The 20,753-nt window shown below is 34.4% G+C and overlaps 1 protein-coding gene and 1 long non-coding RNA gene across 2 annotated transcripts in view; one reads left to right on the top strand and one right to left on the bottom strand.

The window, feature by feature from the left end:
* LOC308198916 (uncharacterized protein) overlaps positions 1 to 20,753 on the bottom strand; it is an 802,411-nt gene that overhangs the window by 674,622 nt on the left and 107,036 nt on the right. Inside the window, exon 1 of the mRNA XM_080602160.1 lies at positions 17,681 to 17,797. The gene's annotated coding sequence lies outside the window, so the exon portion shown is untranslated. Of the gene's footprint in view, positions 1 to 17,680 lie in introns of the transcript that reaches the window.
* On the top strand, positions 570 to 17,864 carry LOC308198918. Its single transcript, XR_013954280.1, has 3 exons — positions 570 to 631; positions 15,264 to 15,342; positions 17,737 to 17,864. It is a non-coding gene; the product is annotated as an uncharacterized lncRNA (long non-coding RNA).

Genomic DNA, 20,753 nt, shown 5'->3' with positions numbered 1-20,753 from the left:
ACTGTCCACTTCCGAATCAGTTTTGAAAACAGTTCCTGTATTACTTTCTCCTCTGACCATAGGCAAAGGTACTAAAAATGTGTTAATGCAAGACTTGCAAACTATTTTGAAAGCACCATTCTTATAGACAGACAAGAGTCCATGCTTTCAGGATGTGTATCTGTTCAAACTGCCAATAATTGCTAACTCCAGAATTTTCCATGTTCTTCAGTTTTTGGTGTTTTTGTTTTGTTTTTGTTTGTTTTGTTTTGTTTTGTTTTGAGTGGCAATTATTGTGTACAAATATTTTGTTTCATAAACAAAGTCTTTTTGAGATTTACATGAGAGTTTCTCTCACAGCTGTCTGATGTTGTTTTCCAAGAAAATCGTTTAATCTTTAATGATAAATTGGATATAATAGTCAAATACATAATCAAGGAAACAGTTTTATTTTCACCAACTCCATCTGCCAAAACAGCAGAAGTCTTAACACTTTATTTATTTTTAAGTGAAGAAACAATAAGTTGAGTCATACTGATTTCAGCTACCTTTAAACAATGTATTAGTTCAAAATATTCTTTTTCTTCACAGTCCTACTAGCTGGTACTTTACGACAATTCTGCACTGAAGGAACAGAACAAAGAATACAGAGGTAGGTTTTCTATACATGATATATTTTTCCTCATATCTTAATACATACTCTAACAGTAAAAGTCATCATTGTGAAAATTTGTCAGTATCTAGTTCCCTAGGAACTTCCGTATTTATCTTGAACAAGCTATATGCACATAAATTTGATTAAACTTGCAGCTAACAAAAAACCTGAAGACTGTAAGTCTTACCTACAGATCAGCACCTGTAAATTTCATTTATTGCACGGTCAAGCAAATTATACTGCTTGTTGAGGCAGAATACATTGCTACATCATAGACCAAGAGTACGGCTTCACACTAAATTTAATCCAATCTAATTGTGGGCTACATTCCTAATGGGCAGTTGTAAACCCCTTGCAGATGTCAGACAGATCAGTGGACTGATTTAATGAACATGTAGCCACATGAGCTCTTGATCAGACACATAGGACACAGGTGAGGGGGATATATAGATAGTGATTACGCTGCCAGTGGCGTGGCCCATACTGGCATTAACCTGAATAAAATAGTAGATTTTTGCTTTTTCATAGTCAGATAAAGGGAATGTAAGTTTTTGGGTTTTTTTTCTGTGGTGCAGTGCAGTCTGAGCTAAGCAGGAGAACCTTCAGTAATCAAGACTGTAAACAAACGAGGATGAGAAAAGCTGGCAGTCAGTGTTCAGAGCTGTCTATTGGAAGCCTAAGGAATTCTTAGTAAATTAAGAATATTTGATAGAGAGAGCCTTTGTGTCTCCAGGCCAAAGAAGTCAGAGAGCATGCGTCTACAGTTTGAGTCACCTAAAGCCCAAAGATGTCTCTCATCTCAGTATTCTGACATGCAGAGAGGCATTTACCGTGATATCCTTGGAAATAACCAGTATGGTTATATATATAAATCTGACTGAGGAGTACTCTGTGCAGGTACAAAGAAAATTGTTTTTCATTTTTTCTTTTTTTCCTTTTTATTAGTAAACTGAAAACTAACTAGTAAACTAAGTAACTAGTAAACTGAAAACATGTTTATACAGACTTTTCAGATCTACAAAACATGTTCATGTTCAATGCTGACTGCCATTTTACAGGAATGAAAGCTTTTACTTTATACTGAACAGTACTTCTAGCTTGTCCTACAGTAATTTGAAGGCATCTTTCCAAATTACGAGACTTTCTCTTTCAGAAGGTAATGTGGAATCAACTATATCTAAATGCCTAGTTGCTTCACTCTCTGTCACTGCAATATGTACTGACCTGCTTGCTAGGTCCTCAAAAAGAGAAGTCTGCCTTATTGGAGAAGTCTTCTCACTGGGCTGGAAAGGAATGCCAGATCCTCACAGAGAGGATTAGAAATATGAGAAGCAAACTGGGAAACCTGAGACACAAATACCTTGTATACATATTTTCTCATATTTTGGAAAAGAAACAGTCCTGTAATATAGGGAAATTAGGCACTGTGACAGCCTGGCAAACAAACCAATGGATGGGTGGGGAAAACACTCACATTAATGCAATACTGGTTTGAAACAGTAGAGAAAAGAGGAGACTGCAGAATCTCCTTTGGGCAGCAGTGTGGTGCTGTATGCCACAGTACTGCTGCTAAAGAGCACAATCACTAAAGAACAGGAACCTCAGTTTACATGAGGTCTCACTGCTCAGCAAAAGAGGTGATACAGCCTCAGAGTTTGAAGGCAATAATTTTTAAGTGAAACATTACTGGAAAACAGTAACAGCAAGCAGCAAGTTGCTTAGCAGTATCTCAAAATGAGGTCAGAGAAGATGACTTGACATTGTCCTTGTACTTAGGAAAGCCCAGTTTGTTTCCCTATGTTATCCTAAATAGCTTTTCTTACTTTTAAATAAGCTGCTGTCAGTTACTGCCATTCATTGAGCACTTACATAGTTTACATTAGTGTTTCCCAGCTTCCAGAGTAGAGGACAATGTCCAGAATTCATTAGCAACTCTATTTCACCTCAATTTAATTTAATTAGTATGACAAATCATCATGAAAAAGGTTTGCCATGTAAATGCTTACTATGTTGCACTTTAAACATTTATATTCTATGAAAAAAAAAAAAGATTTCCCTCCAAATATTAAAAGTGAATTTATATTCAAACGCAGTTTATTAGAAATCAGACATTTCCTGTGATATCTTGAAGCCACACACAGTGAAAGGACATTCCTAGCAGAAGTTCTCTGGATTAATGGATTAAGGCTTCATTGGCTTGCTCAAACTCAGGCTGTCAAGGAGTCCACCCAGTTTATACAGATATAAGTATCTGTATATACAGATATACAGATATATCTGTATATAGATGTATCTTATACAGACTCGAAGTATCCCTTACTTATAAGAGAAACATTCAACATGAGTTGTAAAACTAGCCTAAGAAGCCAACTGTAACTGAGTAGTCCACTCAGTTCTGGGCTGCACTGCAATCGATACCCTGAAAGGATTTCAGATAAACTCAAGTCACACCCTCCAGTTCCAGCAAAACAAAAGTTCATGGTAAAATACATTACAATCCTGTTCTTTTTCTGTATGGAAGAGAGATGAGGTTGTGGGGATTACAAGAGGTGGGGATCCCAGAATGATCTACAAGTGACCTTTTGGTTCTAACTCACTGACATTGAATAAAATGGATTCTGCTGTAGGTTAGGACCCATGTAGGGAGCATAGTTTAGCAGAAGTCTTAGAATCCAAGGGACAAAAAAAAAAACAAACAAACAAAAAAAAATAATCTCTCTGAAGACAAAAAGACTTTTGCTCAGCAAAACCAGAAAGCAATGGAGTTTTTTCATTGCTTATTTTTTCAAAATAAAACAAAGTACAACTTGCAAAGAAACAGGTACAGATGAAGTGTTTGTCTGCTTTGCTGAATACCATTAAACCTGAACAGAGAGTCACATTCTGATACACCCTGAAAAAGTACTTTTACTAAAATTAACATCAGGATTTCTCCAAGATCCTCGTGCTTGATCCTAGAGGCTAGCACATCTTCGTCCTAATGAAGAAACTGACGGCACAGTTTTATAGGTAAACAAACTGGCATCATGCAGAACTAAGCCCCAAATAGTTTATGCCTTCTTTTGCCTACCAGACACGTCACAGGACATCTCAATATTTTCATATTTTCAATTTATCCTATTATCAGAAAATAGTAGCATATCCTTGAAAGATCATGAAGTGGAGTTGTATCAGTACATAGTACATAGTTTCAGTACATAGTTACTTTAAAAAAAAAAAAAAATAATAATAATAATAAAGTGCCTAACAACAGCCTAATTCATTTTCCATAACTAATCCCAATTCTTGAGTATTCACATTTGCAGCATCAAAACTGGGAGAAGGCTTACACAAAATTAGCAATTTATGAAGACCCAAAGCAATGCCTTCAGGAACACCTGTGACCTGCGAGTTCAGTGAATTAGCAGATTTATGGGGCTGCTTCTCAGGTGACATCACAGCCCTGCACAAATTCATACTAACCTTAGATCTACCCATGAATGATTTATCCTGAATTGCTATATTTACTCTGTTCTTCAGTTTTGAACATATTTTCATGAGATAAATAAGTGATTTAAAGTCCATTTAAAAACAATACAAACCAGTAACAGTTTTTATAGTAAACTACTCTTATCTTACACAATGCTATCTATTACTGCTTCTACTTCCTAGAAACATTTTTAGTTTTATATAAAATGTTTTTTCACAACCATATGCTTGTTTTTAATAAAAAGATTTGTACAGTCTTATAAAACTTGAATTATTGCAAGTTTCAATAACCACTTTGCTCAGCAGACAGAAGGAATAGACTCCTGTACTGCTACAAGAAGCTAAATTTTAGCAGAATTTCAGTATCTATTTAGAGACTGTGTGATGGTGAAGACAGGACTTTTTCAGATCACAGATTCAATTAACTAGTAACGATTAATTACCAGGCCAAGGAATCCAAAGCTTAGTTTGCTATACTCTGATATCCATTAGAAATTATTATGGCAACATTTTATTATACTTCTCAGCCTAAGAAATACTACACTGTATTTAATACTGCCGTTCTGTTCATTTTAATTAAATCGTATGTACCTGCTTTTTGACATAAAAGATTCTTATTCATTATTGAAAACAATCTAAATAATGCCTAATATGACTGTAAACTGTAACACTTTCTTAAACCATGAAGGGGCACTAACTGATACTTTATTGTAGTGGAAATTTGGACCATGCATGTGAAGTCGAGCAACACAAGTGTCAGTCAAGAAATTATTTAAAACGTCTGCTCTCTAAAAAGTATGAGGCTAAATCTCCATGCCAATTTGTGCGGTGCCATAATATGCATGAATCCAAGGGCAAAACATAACTATCCACATAGTCACTTTTCTCTTGACAGATACACATCATTCATCTTAATTCCACGCTGTAATTATATTTCAGTCACCCAAATGGAGGATTGTGTGTATATATAGTGTTGCAGTGCGTATATACAGATATGTTGCACTAAGGACCTGAGAGCTTGCCTTGACAAACTCATTTCTCTCATTTTTATGCTAAAAGGACTTTTAATAAGAACTTTTATAAGGTGCTAGGTACCCATAGAAGGAAGAATTAACTAGAATCTCTACTGTGAATTCCAGCCACCTCATAGCTCCTTATTTTTAGAATCTTCTTCCTACCAAGAGAGGATCAAAATAAGGAATACATATCTTTTACCTGCAAAATTAAGATAGTAATGCTTCCTGCACCATTTACTTGTCTACAGTATATAGCTGGATTAGAAAACTCATGCAGGCAGACTGTTTTCTGCCTTAGTTTTCCAGGGTGCCAGCCAAGTGAGTAACACTCTTAGACTGGGACAATGCTACTTCATTTTAACTTCAGCTCTGCTTTTCAACACTTTGCTATTATACTTCACCATATTCTTATATCCATTATACTACTGTGTCTCAAAGTAAATCCTATCAGTTAATCATCCCACCATAAAACCTACAACAGTAACATCACATACTTTAATCAATCTTCTTGAAGATTTCGCTTGTGTTAGTTGTAAAGCCTAAGAGGAGGAAGATACAGCTTAAACCCAACAGTAGATGCTTTTAATACTTCATGTTAAATTCACTGTTGTTATATGGTGCCATATTTGTAGAAACACAAGTAAATGAACATTTTTCTTTCCTTATTTACTTGAGATACAGCCACAGTCTTTTCATAGGTAAAATATCAAGAGAAATGTATTGTTGCCATAACAACTACATTAAATAATATTGTGGTAAAAAAAAAAGTCTTCCACGAGTGTTTTCAAGTGATAAGCTAATTTTAAAATGTTCACAAAAAAGCCCTCGAAAAATAAAATAAGATATGGTGGAATATGAGCCTAATACTACAGAAGTGTTACTATAGTAACCTAAGTTGTGAAGCACTATTCATGCAGCATGTTCCTGAACAGATAAATCATCCTCATTAACAGTAAGGTACATCTTTGCAAGAAGTTGGTAGAGTAAATAATATCACAGACTCTCAGGATATGCTCATGTCATTACATGTGTTTTTGTCTGAAACAAGATTTTAAAATAAACAAAAAATAACAACATCCTGAATATATCCAAAGAATAACAGCTGTGTTTAACTACACACAAATTTGTATCAGTTTTGTGACTAAGTAATAAAACTCCAGAAACTCCAGAGTATGATTCTCAGTATTTTTAACAGGTTGAACTGAATCTCTATGTGACACATCACATATCTGATGAAATTTCTTTTGTACACAAGAATTCATTCATGAATTCCTTATTCTCAATGGTTAAATTCAATGATTTATCAGTCCAACATCTATATTTGCCTTTGATCATTTGACTAAATTGTATTTCAGGATTTTATTGTGTTAACTGGCAAAGACAGAACCAACCAGTTTGGCTGTTTCTCTTCATTTTCCATAGGCAAAAACAACTAATTTTCAAATTGAAATATCAGTGACAGTCAAAATCTCTCCTTAATACAATCATTTCTTAAAATAGACAGCATGAAATAGATGTCTGCACTATTCTCATAAATTAAATATTAAACCAGTACTGCTTGAGATCTGTCTCAAATGAGTTTTAGATAGATCCATAAACAGTCCAGCTTTCAAGAATGTTCCTCAGCAGTTCGTCCTCAAATGTTAGCATTGGTTTCCAGATAATCATACTTTTGTAATGTCATACAAAATTAAGAAGTGCATGTACTCAAACTTGCCTCAGCCTAATTAATGGTATTATTTTTAGACAAGTTACACAAAACAGAAAAATATCCTTAAATCTGACATTATTTTGCGTGATGAGGTATTAATATAAATTAAATAATACCCATATGGTTTAAAGACCATTCATAAAGTTGTTCTAAATTCCATTGGTTTCAAACAGATATTAAGTTAATCATTGGTAATAGCAGACATGGGCAACATAAGTAAGATCTTGGACAATAAACTGAATCTAGCTGTAGCAACTGAGGGCAATGCTGCAGCAACTTATGACATACTATCTGATTCCCACATCAGTCCCTGAACAACTGCAGAATGCACATCTCGTCAGGATTATATATCATGGCTTAACTTGGTTATCACACATTTACTAAACCACAGTTTGAGTGCATGCCCTCAGGCTACAGTAAAATCAGGTTAGTACAACCAAGAATATGTCTTGTTACTTTCCATGGCCAGATGTATAAACAACTAAATATAAGGTCAAGAGGTTTTGTTTCTTTTTGTTATTTGTTTTTTCCCTTGAAAATAAAGCAATATATTAAATTACTGAATTCAAAACCAGTATGGATTAATTTTTTTCTTGTATCATCTTTCTCCATTTCACAAAAATAAGACCAGAATGGATCTCTGAGATGTCAGTACAAAATATGCCAGGCCATTGGATTTACCTGCACAGCTGGCAAATTGTCTACTAGTTATCAATGCTATATTTTATAAGCTGTGTTTTTTGTACCTGACATTTACAAGAGCAATGAAAGAAATTTGAGAGATGACCAAATATGCTATTGATAGAAAAATAACCCTTCCCCACAAACTCGTTAATTTTAGATTAGCCTACAGTAGCGGCAAAAGGTCAGAATAACACTGAAGTGATGATTCAGGTGAACAGTAGGAAGAGTGTAATCCACAGTAACAGAAAGATATAAAGTAATATACTCAATACATAGACAACTGACAGTTGTAAATCCCAGTATCTATTACAGTTGATTTTCTATAACATCTCAAAGAATATTACTGACATGTCTTTAATGCCTTTGTTATTGTCTAAAATATCAATTATATTAAGAAAATGTATCCAGGCATCATAAGCTTGATAAACTAACATTCTCAACTAACTAAACATAACTGTCATTCTGGGCAGAGTCTGTGCATTTATTGATTGAAACAAAACAAAACCATTAGTTCTGATAAACCCTGTTTAAAGGATAGTTGGTAAATTATTCCTTTGTGTCAAAGGATAAAAATGTCATTATTTAAATAATGTCATTATTATATAAAAAATGTCATTATTTACATAGAACTGGCAGGAAAATCAGAAAAACAATCAAATGTTTTTGCTCTCTCCCTCTGTTGTTCCTGCAACGATTAGTATGCAAGCAAGCACTTGTAAAGCTGCTCGTAACATACCTGATGCTCCTGATAAAGAAACAGGAAATAAATAGACAATGCCCCACCGATTCGTATCCAGCAATGTTATTTGTGAGAAGACATTTTTGGCAATATGAAAAAAAAAGCTTCAAAGAAAATATAACAGATCATGGAGAAGACAGAAATAAGGGCAAAAAGGAGGTGAAAAGAAAAAAAAAAAAACAAACAAAACTTTTTTGTTGACTAATCCTAAATGACATCAAATTCACCCCATATTCAAATGATGATATACAATCTCCTCCCCTTCCCAAAACAGAAATCAAAAACTCAAAAAGATATTTCAGATGGATAAACTAATACACCACTGAAATAAAAATTGTGAAAAGAAATATAAAAAGCAAAAGGGTGGAATGGATAAAAACTGTATTTCTGCTATATATTAGCTGTGTACTAAAGTCATAAAAAGATGATTTATCCTTTCTCTAACAGTATTTTCTTCTTTTCTCTAAAAAATGATTCATAACACTTTCAGAATGGATAAAATTTTTAAATTGATTTTTTTTTTCAATTTCTTCCCCAAAAAAAGAAAAAGAAACCTAAGGAACTATACAGAGGACTATTCAGTGTCCATAATCCACCCTCTCTTTTCTGATTTATCCTGACTTTTTAATCCATGAAATTACAGAGAAAATATCTCTGTATTGTACAGATACAGGAGCCAATTTTGTTAAACTTCAGAATAGAAAAGCTATCAGTTTTACTGCTCTTAATTAATGTTTTATCCACCACAAGTGTATGCTAGGTAAATTAGTTTCGTAAACACACTACTGAGATTTAACGTGCAAATATTCATAAATGAGAAGTTAGTTAAGAAAAAAGATTTCTGTCTCTATATGTCTCAAGGTAAGCAGACAAGGTCTTAGGGTCAGTAGAGAAAAGAAAGATGCAGAAAGATGAAATGTGAAATTGCATAAATTAAAAAGTGAAATGAATGTCACATCTATCTATGACACATCCAGGAGTATTTCTGTAACAGGTAAACCTTCTCAAACATTCCAAAGTTTTTACTTGAATTACTGGAATAATGATGAAAGTTAAAAAGCTTAGTAGATAACCTAGTTTATACTTCGTACAGTGTCAGAAAAGGACTGCAGTTTGCCAGACCACAATGTAGCTTTTTAGTGGAGCAGTCAGAGGGGCATCATCTCCAGGATGTTCTCATTTGTCACTGTGGGGTGGGGAGGTCTCACCATGCAAATGGCTCTCCTGCCATGGCTGCACTCCTTGACTTCTGGGGTCAGTCTTATTCCACAGCTTCCACAAAGGGTTGTGGACGAACACATCCCAGTAATGTCTAATATTTAATCAGTGACACAGGATTCTTTTTCTATTTCTTCTCTACTTAGATTACACTACACAATCCAATACACAATCTCTTACCCCCCAAACCATATTTTCATTGCCACTGCATACAGTCTGCATACTAGATACAATAACATTTTCTAGTATTATTACCATATTTTAACAAAACACTTCACTACTTTGCAAAAAACGTTTAATTGGGGTTTGGGGGCAAAAGCATTATGTATCCAGCTAAAGAATGTAAGTTTTACAAGACTTAAAGGTTTACAAGATTATGCAAGATTTAAAGGTGATGTAGTAGAGAGCTAGAGATGTATATAATTTAAGTTATTGTTAGGAAAAACAAAACAAAACAAAAATTATAGGAGTTTTATAAGCTATTTAGAACAAGGGCTGCATTTTGTAGCTTACACAATACCTATTATTCTATCAGTGAAATCAAAATAATCAATGCTGTAAACTACATTTCAAAGTAGAGGAATAAAGACAAAAAACTCAGCTGATGTCACATGCTCACTAAACTTCAATCTAACGAGTGATGATAATTGGTGATTCTTTAGCTGTAACACATTTCTCAGATGTTGTTCCCTCTCCCTACCTAGGAGAGAGCTGTTGCATGTCAAACTCTTCAGAAACTAAATTCTGTTAATTTGCCAGATCTGAATAACACTGACATTTACACTGCAAGTCTCAGTTTACTCAACACTTTTCTAAAAGATATAGTTAAGCAGTCTTCTTCAAATTTTCATTTTGGAATCCACTGGTATTTTATGTTATAAAGATGTGATGAGTTTGTTCCAATTTGTTCAAGAAGAGGCTCAAAGTCCTTTTATGTCCATACACTGCAGAATAATGTGTTTAACAAATCTATAAATCCAAAATCTTGTAGCAACATTAACACACACAAAAAATGAACCTACTATAAAAAAAATCCACATAAACAAGTCTTTCATAGAAAAAAAAACACATGTAATTCCACCACAGAACACAACATTCAGAGCTACTGCTTCTTGCGTATTACCTGCCCAAATGAAATCTTTCAGTGTTATTTAATGATTCACACTGATATAGGAACAGAACAGATTTTTTAACAGCATCTTCCAAAAATCTATTAAAAATAGCCACATGAAAACGATGAAAATGATTTAAATCTTCCACCAGGAAACCCATTACAGAATTATCTTCATTGTATACCCTGGTGCTAACAGAACATGTTAATATAATCCCTCCTTTAATGAATTAAAATATAATTTATTTTTAATTAAAAGATACTGTTTCTCTTTTACGGCTGTGAACCTATAACTGAACCGTACCAGTATTAGAACACTTGGTCCACCCAATCTCATTCTCCATACTAGGTAAATATGCTTCACAACAGGTTTGATCTCTGTCCCTGTTCCCTCCAAACAGAATTAAATGCCTAATTTTTCCTCCTGGTTACCAACAGAAGCAAATGTTTTTTACTTCTTAATCCTTTCTATTGGAAAAAAGAAAACTAATCTTCCCAGTTAAGGAGGTGAAGCATATAAATCACTTCCCCCGTTCTTCCCAGCAAATACAAATTGTAAATCACAGAACTTAAAATCTACTTATATTTTGCATGAGAATTTTGTCTGCAACCCATAAAATCTGGCCGTGAAGTCAAAGAGGATTTTGCCAGGCTTGGCACTGGAAGAACAAATTATATTTTTGTTGAACATTTTGTGCATCTGTGTATCCTAATTCTTATTTATTCTTCTCCTGTAGTAGTCTTGCAAATGATTTCTAATGGTCTATAAAGTGAAATTTTTTAATGTGTAGAGTTTAATTTACTTTGAAATAAGAACATATAGTGGCAAATATCTAAAACTCATAAATGAAGTGAAAATGTATATATCATTAAAAATTATTTAATGAAGGAGCATATGAGAAGTAGGGACTAAATGTGATGAGAGAGAAAGGGCTGTATCTACAGCACAAATAATACCCAGAATGGTTTGCATTTCAGATTACTGCTCTGCCAAAACTCAGTCTCTTCTCCACTGGTTTTCTAGCTTTCACAAATTCTAAGTGACCTTTCAAGCAATTTCTTTCTGTTCAGTTGTCTTTTAACACCAGACAATACACAAAGTAGCAGAACAGACCCTTCTCTTTCATTTTCTGTAATATGATAAGCAGCTACTGTTCAATTAAAGATAGAACCTTGACCTGAATACTTTGGTGCTTTTAAAAAACAGCACCAGTAAGGACATAATAAATAATAAAAATAATAAAAAACATTACAAAACTTCTTTGAACAATTTTTACCTCTTTGAAAAATGGCTACTTGACTATCACTATGAACAGATTAGTTTTGAAATAATGATTTGCAGAATGCAGATCGGTTATTCAGCAACTGGAAAAAAAACAAATATTGAGAAGAGGCAACGTTACTAGATTCCAGTACAACTAAATATATAAATGCATGACACACACATGTAACAATAAGAGTAGATGCACTGTATGAAACCCTTATTAAAATAAGCAAAGACAATACCAAACAATGGCTCAGTTTGGGCATGAATAATCTAGGGATTCAACATAAAATCTCCTACCACAGTAGTTTTATTGCAGGTAATTCACTTTTGCATGACACAGATTATTGTTTTTGATGAACTCTTCCAGTGCCATTCACTTTAAGCACAAGAGCCTGAATAAACAGTATTAAGTAGACAGCTTAACTACTTTATGTAACTGAGGTCCCATTCTTGACCATGTTCTCATTTTCTTTTAAATATATCACTGACAGCAAGAAAGAAGAAGAGAAATCTATGCTGGGTAAAAATGAAGTCTGCTAGGGTAAATAGGTGTAATTTTATTAAGATAAATGGAGCTGAACCAATTTTCAGCTTCACTGAAGTTTATAGAGATGACGAAAGAATGCATCCCTTGTTTTATAAAAGGAGAGAAGAATGTTAGTATTTGGTAAAAAGGCCTAATGTTAAAATTCAACTACATCATGATTTCAGAGATGCAATATAATAGGATTTATTTCCTGAGCATTCTGTGAAGAGCTGGGAGTGTAAGACTTGAAATGTAGAGTTATTTTTACGTAGAAATGCTGCTTGATCATTCCCTTCAGCTGATTTTGTTTTAGAAGAGTTAGGCTACAGATTTAAATTCTCTGCAGAAATTCTTTGGGATTTCTGAGAAAATTACCAGTAATACAAGTTGAAAAGAGCATCCTAGTGGAACATGAAGAGGTTCCTAAAATAACTGATTGACTTTCAAATAAAATTAATTGAATTAATGCCTGCTTTCTTACTGGAGGTAACATCAGCTCACTATTTGTTTTCATGACTAAAACAAAGTTCTCTACTAATGATAGAGAAAGGCAAAGCATATGTGTTACACACACAGTCACTTCAAATTACTCAGTGAGCAAATAATGAAATTGTTGCAGGTATTATTAGATCTCTTATTTCTCTGGAAATAGTAGGTCAGTACATTGGAATGGTTATGAAAATAAAACTAATATCCAATATGAAATGTGGAATTGGTTTCTTTTACTCTGCATAATGAAAAAAAAATGTTTCATATCTATTCAGAAGTTTTTAGCAGGAGTTGCAAGTCGTTTTGACCACTGACGGTGGTGGCCAACTTGACTACTTGATTAAATGCTGCTACCATCACTCAGACTTTAAGAAAAAAATAAAATAAATAAAATAAAATAAAATAAAATAAATAAAACAAAATAAAACAAAATAAAACAAAATAAAAGTTGTACATGAGCCAGTTTGGTTTTCTTTGCCTTCCTATCACTTCCTCCGGAGGCAGACAAATTCAAAAACTCCTTAGGAATCACTCTTTTTTTTCTACCTTCTAAATGCTTACATATCTAAGCAGTCACACTAAACAGTATGATTGCAACAGTTCCCTTACAGATGAACATGCAAAGGTTGAACACTCTTTTGCCAGGTATTGCATTTTCCAGTGTCCACTTCATATCATAGAATACTTTTGGGTAGAAAGGGACCTTAAAGATCATCTAGTTCCAACCCCCTGCCATGGGCAGGGCCACCTTTCACTAGACAAGGTAGCCCAAAGCCCCATCCAACCTGGTCTTGAACACTGCCAGGGATGGGGCACCCACAGCTTCTCTGGGCAACCTGGTCCAGTGTCTCACCACTCTCATCATGAAAAATTTCTTCCCAATATCTAATCTGAAATCTACTCTCTTTTAGTTTAAAGCCATTACCACTTGTCCTATCACTACACTCCCTGACAAAGTGTTCCTCTCCAGCTTTCTTGTAGGCTCCCATTAAGAACTGGAAAGCCACTATAAGGTCTTCGCAGAGCCTTCTCTGAGAAGGAGAGGTGCTCCAGCCCTCTGCTCATCCTCACGGCCCTCCTCTGGACTCGCTCCAACAGGTCCATGTCCTTCTTATGGACCCAGAACTGATACAGTTCTCTAGGTGGGGTATCACAAGAGTGGAACAGAGAGATGGAAGAGGAAGTTTCAGGCCCTCACACTTTCTCTGTTCCCTGAAAAACTAGAGGCATTAAGGGAGAGATTATGAACATTCCCAACAGCTCCCTAGAGAGCACATGCTAAAGATTAGCAGTATCTTCCTTCGCACTCAATTATAGAATTTAGCTAGGAGAGATTTTGAAGGAGGTCTTTAAGCACATAATGCCAAAGTTTTAGAAGGTAATTCTGGGCAGTAAAGATATAGCTATAAGTCCCTGCTATTCCTACTTAGTTTTAATTTAGAAATAGATAGTTAATAGAATAGTGAATTCCTTAACAAAGGAATTAAAATATTTATAATAGAATTCTCTTCACTTAAAATTCCTGCACACATAGCAAGAGTCCCTGTCTGAAAATGCTGTTTCAGAATGATATATTTAATATGTTAAATTCAAAGTTTAAAAAGGACAGATAATTCCCATTTCATTTAAAATACAAAATTTAAACTGCAACCTAGTAGTTATTCAAACTGTTTCAACTGAGGTATGTTATGCTGATTACAAAAATTGCAATAATATTTTTAAATAAAATTTGTAATTCTAATTATCATTGGCTTTCTGTCAAGTACGGTAATTAGGGAAGTTGTCAATGTCAATCCTATTATTCTTCTTGATAATGAAATTATTTAAACATCAACCAAACATGAATGTTCTATTTTTACTTGGAGTACAGTATTAATGTAGAGAGCATAATTACTGTTAAAATCATCATAGTATTTAATAAGTGGATCTCATCAACCAAAATTATCTACCTAAATACCTGAATACAGATGTTCATGAATAAAAGTTTAGAGATGTATGGACATCTTAAGGTAACCTAAAAGTTTCTAGTTAGCTCTTAAGGTACTGAATAGGTAGAAATGGCATAGGAATCCTTGAAGCAAATCTTCCAAAGAAGAAACACGTTCTAAGACTACTGATGACTTTAAGTGTCGCTTTAAATGAGACCATATATTGCATCAAAATGATTGGTAAAGGACTGTAACTGAAGGGACAAACCACACAAGTATCTTCAGGATTATACTCCTTGTTATTTTGTTACTTGTTACTTCTTACTTTGTTACTTGTTACTTTATATGCCCTGTTACTTTTTTAAGACTAACTGAAAACAGAAGACAGGCATCACCTCCTTTGCCATCGCACTCCACATGAGGTATTGTGACAAAAGAATATTCTGAAATGGCTTTGGTCTCCCTCTCTCAGGGTGAAGCATGCAACTACTTCCACCTCTGTCGAAACAGCAAGGACCTTCCCAGGTGAAGAAGTTGAAAAGCACAAAAAAGTAATGCTTCTTTTCTGCTCTAACATCTGGTGATTTGCAGAGTACCATGTGTGTCACTGAAATACTACATTAAGCAGATTAATGAGGTCTACCATATATACATTACAAATGCAAGCGTGCACATATATGTAAATATACATTCTTACACATGTGAATATTATGTATAACGGAAAAGAAAGAAAACAAAGAGCCACATGAAAATTCTGGCTTTTTCTACTTGGTAACTTAGCAATCCTGAAGTTGTATATTATAGAAATGCAGTTTGAAAAATGTCATGCATATTTGGGACTTTGATCCTTTGCTAATATCATTTTCAAGTATATTTGGTGTACACAGAGGTGTAATTTGGTCTTTATATGTGCACTGAATACACTACTTTGTTACCATCCACATTATTTTCAGTAAGTTCAATACCTTACAAACAATCTTTCCTCTTTTAATACTCTCTAAAGTATATTTAAGGATCATTCATTCTATACATTACAGTCACAAAAAAATCCGCTCTTATCTATTCTTGCAAAATGTACAAAGTTAAAAAGGAATGAGACTGAAAAATTAGAATAAGAAGAAATTACTTCTTATTCTTCTGAGCCTCTTACTTCTTACTTCTTCTGAGCCTCATGTATAGTCATGAATTTATTCATCATTTAGAATTATGGACAAATTCAGTAGGTGAGCAGTGCTGGCCTAAGAAATATCTAATTCTTAGAACAGATAAAAGGGAAAACAGGTTTGTAAATCACTTCAAAATCCATGAACAATAGTTTGAGTTTAGCTTTTTACCATTCTTCTCATACTAAAGGACTTCAACAAAGAATGAAAACACAATTTATTCAGAAAAATAATCCAAAACTTGGTTTGGAAGGAAAATGCTATATTACATCTGGAGAAATGCTTATTAATAAACACATTAAGACAATTTCACCTAGTATGTTCTAATGATAAGCATAAGGTGAGAAATTCTACTGTTAGATCAATACACTCTTCCATGCATCTCTGTTGGCTTTTCTGCATGACAACATAAAAGAACACTATGTGTGGCATTCTGCTTTGGGTTTCTACAAATACTCATAGAGACACAAGTATGAAATAAAAAGGAAAAAAATAAGGGAATTTTAATCTTAAAACTTTCTTCCGTATTTTTTTTTCCCATTAAGTAAAACATTTAAAGAACTACAATTGAGACACTGTACACTACTTAAATTCCTAATGAATTTGCCTACATGGTAGCAGAACTCAAAAGGAGCAACCTCCTAGAAGTACTGTTACTTAAAGGAGACAGCTGCAGATGACAGGGTTCTTGAATACTTATGATGCTTTGAGGACCTGATTTAGACAGATGCCTGAGCACAATCTGCCCTTTTACAAAAACGGTGTATTGAGCTAACCTGAACAGTATGATTAGACAATGTCATTAGCACTTTCAACTGGTTTAACATTAAGCAACAAAACTGTTCTAAAATAGAAAATATTCACAGAGGTTTTTATTCAGAGAGGTTTCAGAAACCTCTCCTAAGAGTAGGTTCCTTACGAGGGCTTTTTGTTTTGTTTTGTTTTGTTTTGTTGTTGTTGTTTTCACTGTTGTTTTGTTTTGTTTTTCCAGGTGTTTCTACGAAGGAGTCAGGTGTCTGACTCCATCCAAAAAGAATTAGAAAAAACTTTTTTTCGTTAAAGTGTTACAACTTCTACAGCAAAAATTGACAATTAAGTACATAGTTCTCAAAAGAGCTATGAAAATCATTGAATCATTATGGTTGGAAAAGACCCTCAAGATCATCTGGTCCAACCATCACCCTACTACCAATGTCACCCACTAAGCCATGTCCCTAAGCACCACGTCCAACTTTTCCTGGAACACCCCCAGGGATGGTGATGCCATCACTTCCCTAGAAAACCTGCTCAAATACCTGACTACTCTTTCTGAGAAGAAATGTCTCCTAATTTCTAACTGAAGCTTCCCCTGGCACAACTTAGGGCCATTCCTTCTAGTCCTATCACTAGTTACCTGTGAGAAGAGGCCAACCCCAGCTCCCCATACCTTCCTTTCAGGTAGTTGTAGAGAGTAATAAGGTTTCCCCTGAGCCTCCTTTTCTTCAGACTAAACAACCCCAGTTCCCTCAGCTGCTCCTCCTAAGACTTGTGTTCCAGACACTTCACCTGCTTTGTAGCCCTTCTCTGGACACGTTCCAGGGCCTCAATGACTTTCTTGTAGTGATGGGCCCAAAACTGAACACACTACTCAAGGTGCGGCCTCACCAGAACAGAGTACAGGGGAACAATCACCTCCCTGGTCCTGCTGGCTACACAATATACATATATACAAAAAAAATTAACTTACCTACTGCATCACTGTTTAAGAATCACATCTAATTCTCTTTATCTGTCCTCATTTAGTTGTCACTTCAGCTCTAGATGTCTGCAGGAATGCGAGAATCTTTCAGAGGACATGACTTGTACCCCAGCACTGGTGATTGGTTGGGAAAGCATTGATTTGGAAAGCTGAAGGTTCACAGAAAGACCTTTAAGGAAATAGAAAGTATAATAAAAATATTAACATTTATGTAGAGGAAATTATATTTTATTTGCCTTAGTATGACTGTTTTACTGTTGCACACACATTCCTTCCTGTGTTTCACCCACTAACCATTTAAAGTCTATGAGCACAAGCAGACACTTTGAGATCAAAATGTTTTTGCTTGCAACTGGTAAAATTGTTCCTCTAAACCAAAACTAAATCTCATTCTTCCTCGATGTGTATGTAAGTTATAACCTTTCCTCTTGTCAATTAAAAATCTCTAAGCAAACTGCAATTGCAATTTATTACCTTTCTTATTAAAGAACAACATGCCTTGGTATTAATGTTTCAGCATGATCTAGAAAGAAAGACTAACTTTCTGTACATTTGGTTGGAATGTCTCTAAACTGAAGGAAATGCAACAGGAACCGACAAACATTTTTCCCCACAACATGTAGCTGCACAAACCTTGGCCATGTCAGGTTACAGGTCAGAACTCTTACCATTACTAAAGAGAAGGATTTCTTTGCATATCTCACTGAGCAACACCAATAAATTATCACATGCACCAAAGAGTACCTGTCACACTTGTTTACAGCACTGGTACCAGAAGGATATCCCAATAAACTAATGACAAGATTCCAGTTTAGAAACACAGCAATGACTGTTTTGTTTTATATGTATACTGTGAAACAAAAAGTAAAACAATTATCATTTCATCTAGACATATTTCTGATGTTGATGTAATCCCAGAAACTGCAATTTAGTTTTCAGGAAAGATTGTCTTCGGTAACCTAGTGCATGTACAGTAGAATGTGGGGAAAAGCTGACCTTCTGAAGTTCAGCCATGACTCTTCTTAGCTCTCCCATGAAACAAAGTAGGGGAACATAGAACTTATGATCTTGTATGTTATTATGACTTGGAAAACTAACAATATTTTGTCAATAGTTGCTCAGTGAGGAAAACAGCTGCAGGAGGAAAAGGGCTTTAGTTCATCTTTCAGTTAATTAAATATCAAAATATGCATTTGTACTAAATTCCAATATGTCACGTGAAGTACAGAGTTTGTAAATTTTAAGGTGGCAAGTATTAGGTCCAGGATGTCCAATGACCTCGAAATATAAACAAAGGCAAATAAAATACATAAGAATAAAAGCGAAGTTCAACATTTTCTAAAGTAAATGAATGAGTCAATAAAACAATACATACCGCATATGGATTTTAGTTGCTTAGACTAAAATGGCAATATAATAAAAAATGTTATTCTTTCTTGTATTACTGAAGCTGATTGAATTAATATCCGAAAATCTTCCTTTGAAATCATGTTAATAAAGAATTACTTTACCATTGATTCAGATAAGAATTTATTTACTTATGAGTTTGTGAACTACAATAATAAAATTCTTCATCAAGTAAGACATTTATACTATCTAAAGGAAAGAACTACCATAAACATAAAACCAGCAACTCCTCCCCAAAATCCAAGGCATCACCAGTTTGCCAACTAGTCGATAGTCATAACGATTTTAGAAATACAATGATTCCAGCACTAATAATATCACCATTTCAATAGCTCATTTAGTGAAAATTGCTATGGTAAGATCTCCATGTCTGAGAATGTATTACTTTAATTTTAAAAAATATATTCAACATTATTTCAATACTATGGGAAAACTGTTTCTTCAAAAAGGTTCAGATGTACTTTCATATTTATGGATATATCAAAAAAAATATTTAAAAAGGAATGCGTGTATTTGGAGGAAAAAAAAAAAAAAGCAAGATTAGACTCATTTTTCAGTTTCTTGAAACTGAATTCAACTGCTATCACTGGCTTGATTTCAGAAGTGCCCTCAAACAAGGAGTCCAATTTAAAAGGTTGCCATCTTGAAGGCAAAAGAAGATAATGACTCAACAGACTATGAGTGCTTAAAGTGCCTCCTCTTCAGATACCAATTAGGCATACTGTTTCCGTATATTTCAGGCAAAAAATGCATCAGTGAAAGCAATACTTTTGAAAAAATGTATCTGAAATAATTAAAAAGGAGTACAAATAGAACCTGCACTTACTAAAACAAACAAACAAACAAAAAAAAAAACAGTTGCTACCCACACTAAATGCACTACTAAAAAATAAATAAATAAATACATAAATAAATAAAAGAGGGAAAAAGAGCAAGAGAGAACTACAGCTAAAAAAACGGCCCCAAACACAATAACTACTCAAATGTCTAGATGTTGGTATGTCACTGGTTATAGTACGTATAGTATGTATAGTCCCACTAATCTTTAAATTATTTTTGGATAGCTAAGTCTGGTAGCCAGTTTCAAGAGCAACAACAAATAGGACCTGCTGAAGTATTAATTAAAAGACACTAATCACTAAAAATAAGAACAAAATAAGAGAAGTAAAGTTATCGATGTACTTTTCTAAGGGGAGAAAACAGCTGACCCCAACTGATCAAAGGGATATTCCATAGCTCAGCATTAAAAGTTGGTAGAAAGGAGGAGGGAGGGTTGAGGGATATTTAGAGTTATGGCATTTGTCTTCCCAAGTAACTGTTACATGTGATGAAGCCCTGCTTTACTTGAAATAGCTAAACATCTGCCTGCTGATGGAAAGTAGGGAATGAATTCTTTATTTTACTTTGCTTGCATGTGCAGATTTTGCTTCACCTGTCAAATTGCTTTTATCTCAGCCCACGAGTTTTCTCACTTTTATCCCTCTGATTCTCTTCCCCATCCCACTGGGGAAGAGAGAGCGAGCAGCTGTGAGGTACTTAGCTGCCTACCAGGGTTAAACCACAACAGTATGTTAAATGTAAAGAGTATTTTTCAGAATGACTGAAAATATTAGTGTTATTAAGTAGGAGGTATATAAACAAACCATCAGTGTAA

The sequence above is a fragment of the Anser brachyrhynchus genome (genome assembly GCF_964034855.1).
Source record: "Anser brachyrhynchus genome assembly, chromosome: 8".
In the NCBI taxonomy this organism is placed as follows: Eukaryota; Metazoa; Chordata; class Aves; order Anseriformes; family Anatidae; genus Anser; species Anser brachyrhynchus.
Note: the sequence above shows the minus strand (reverse complement) of the source record. Positions and strands in the feature narration are given on the sequence as shown.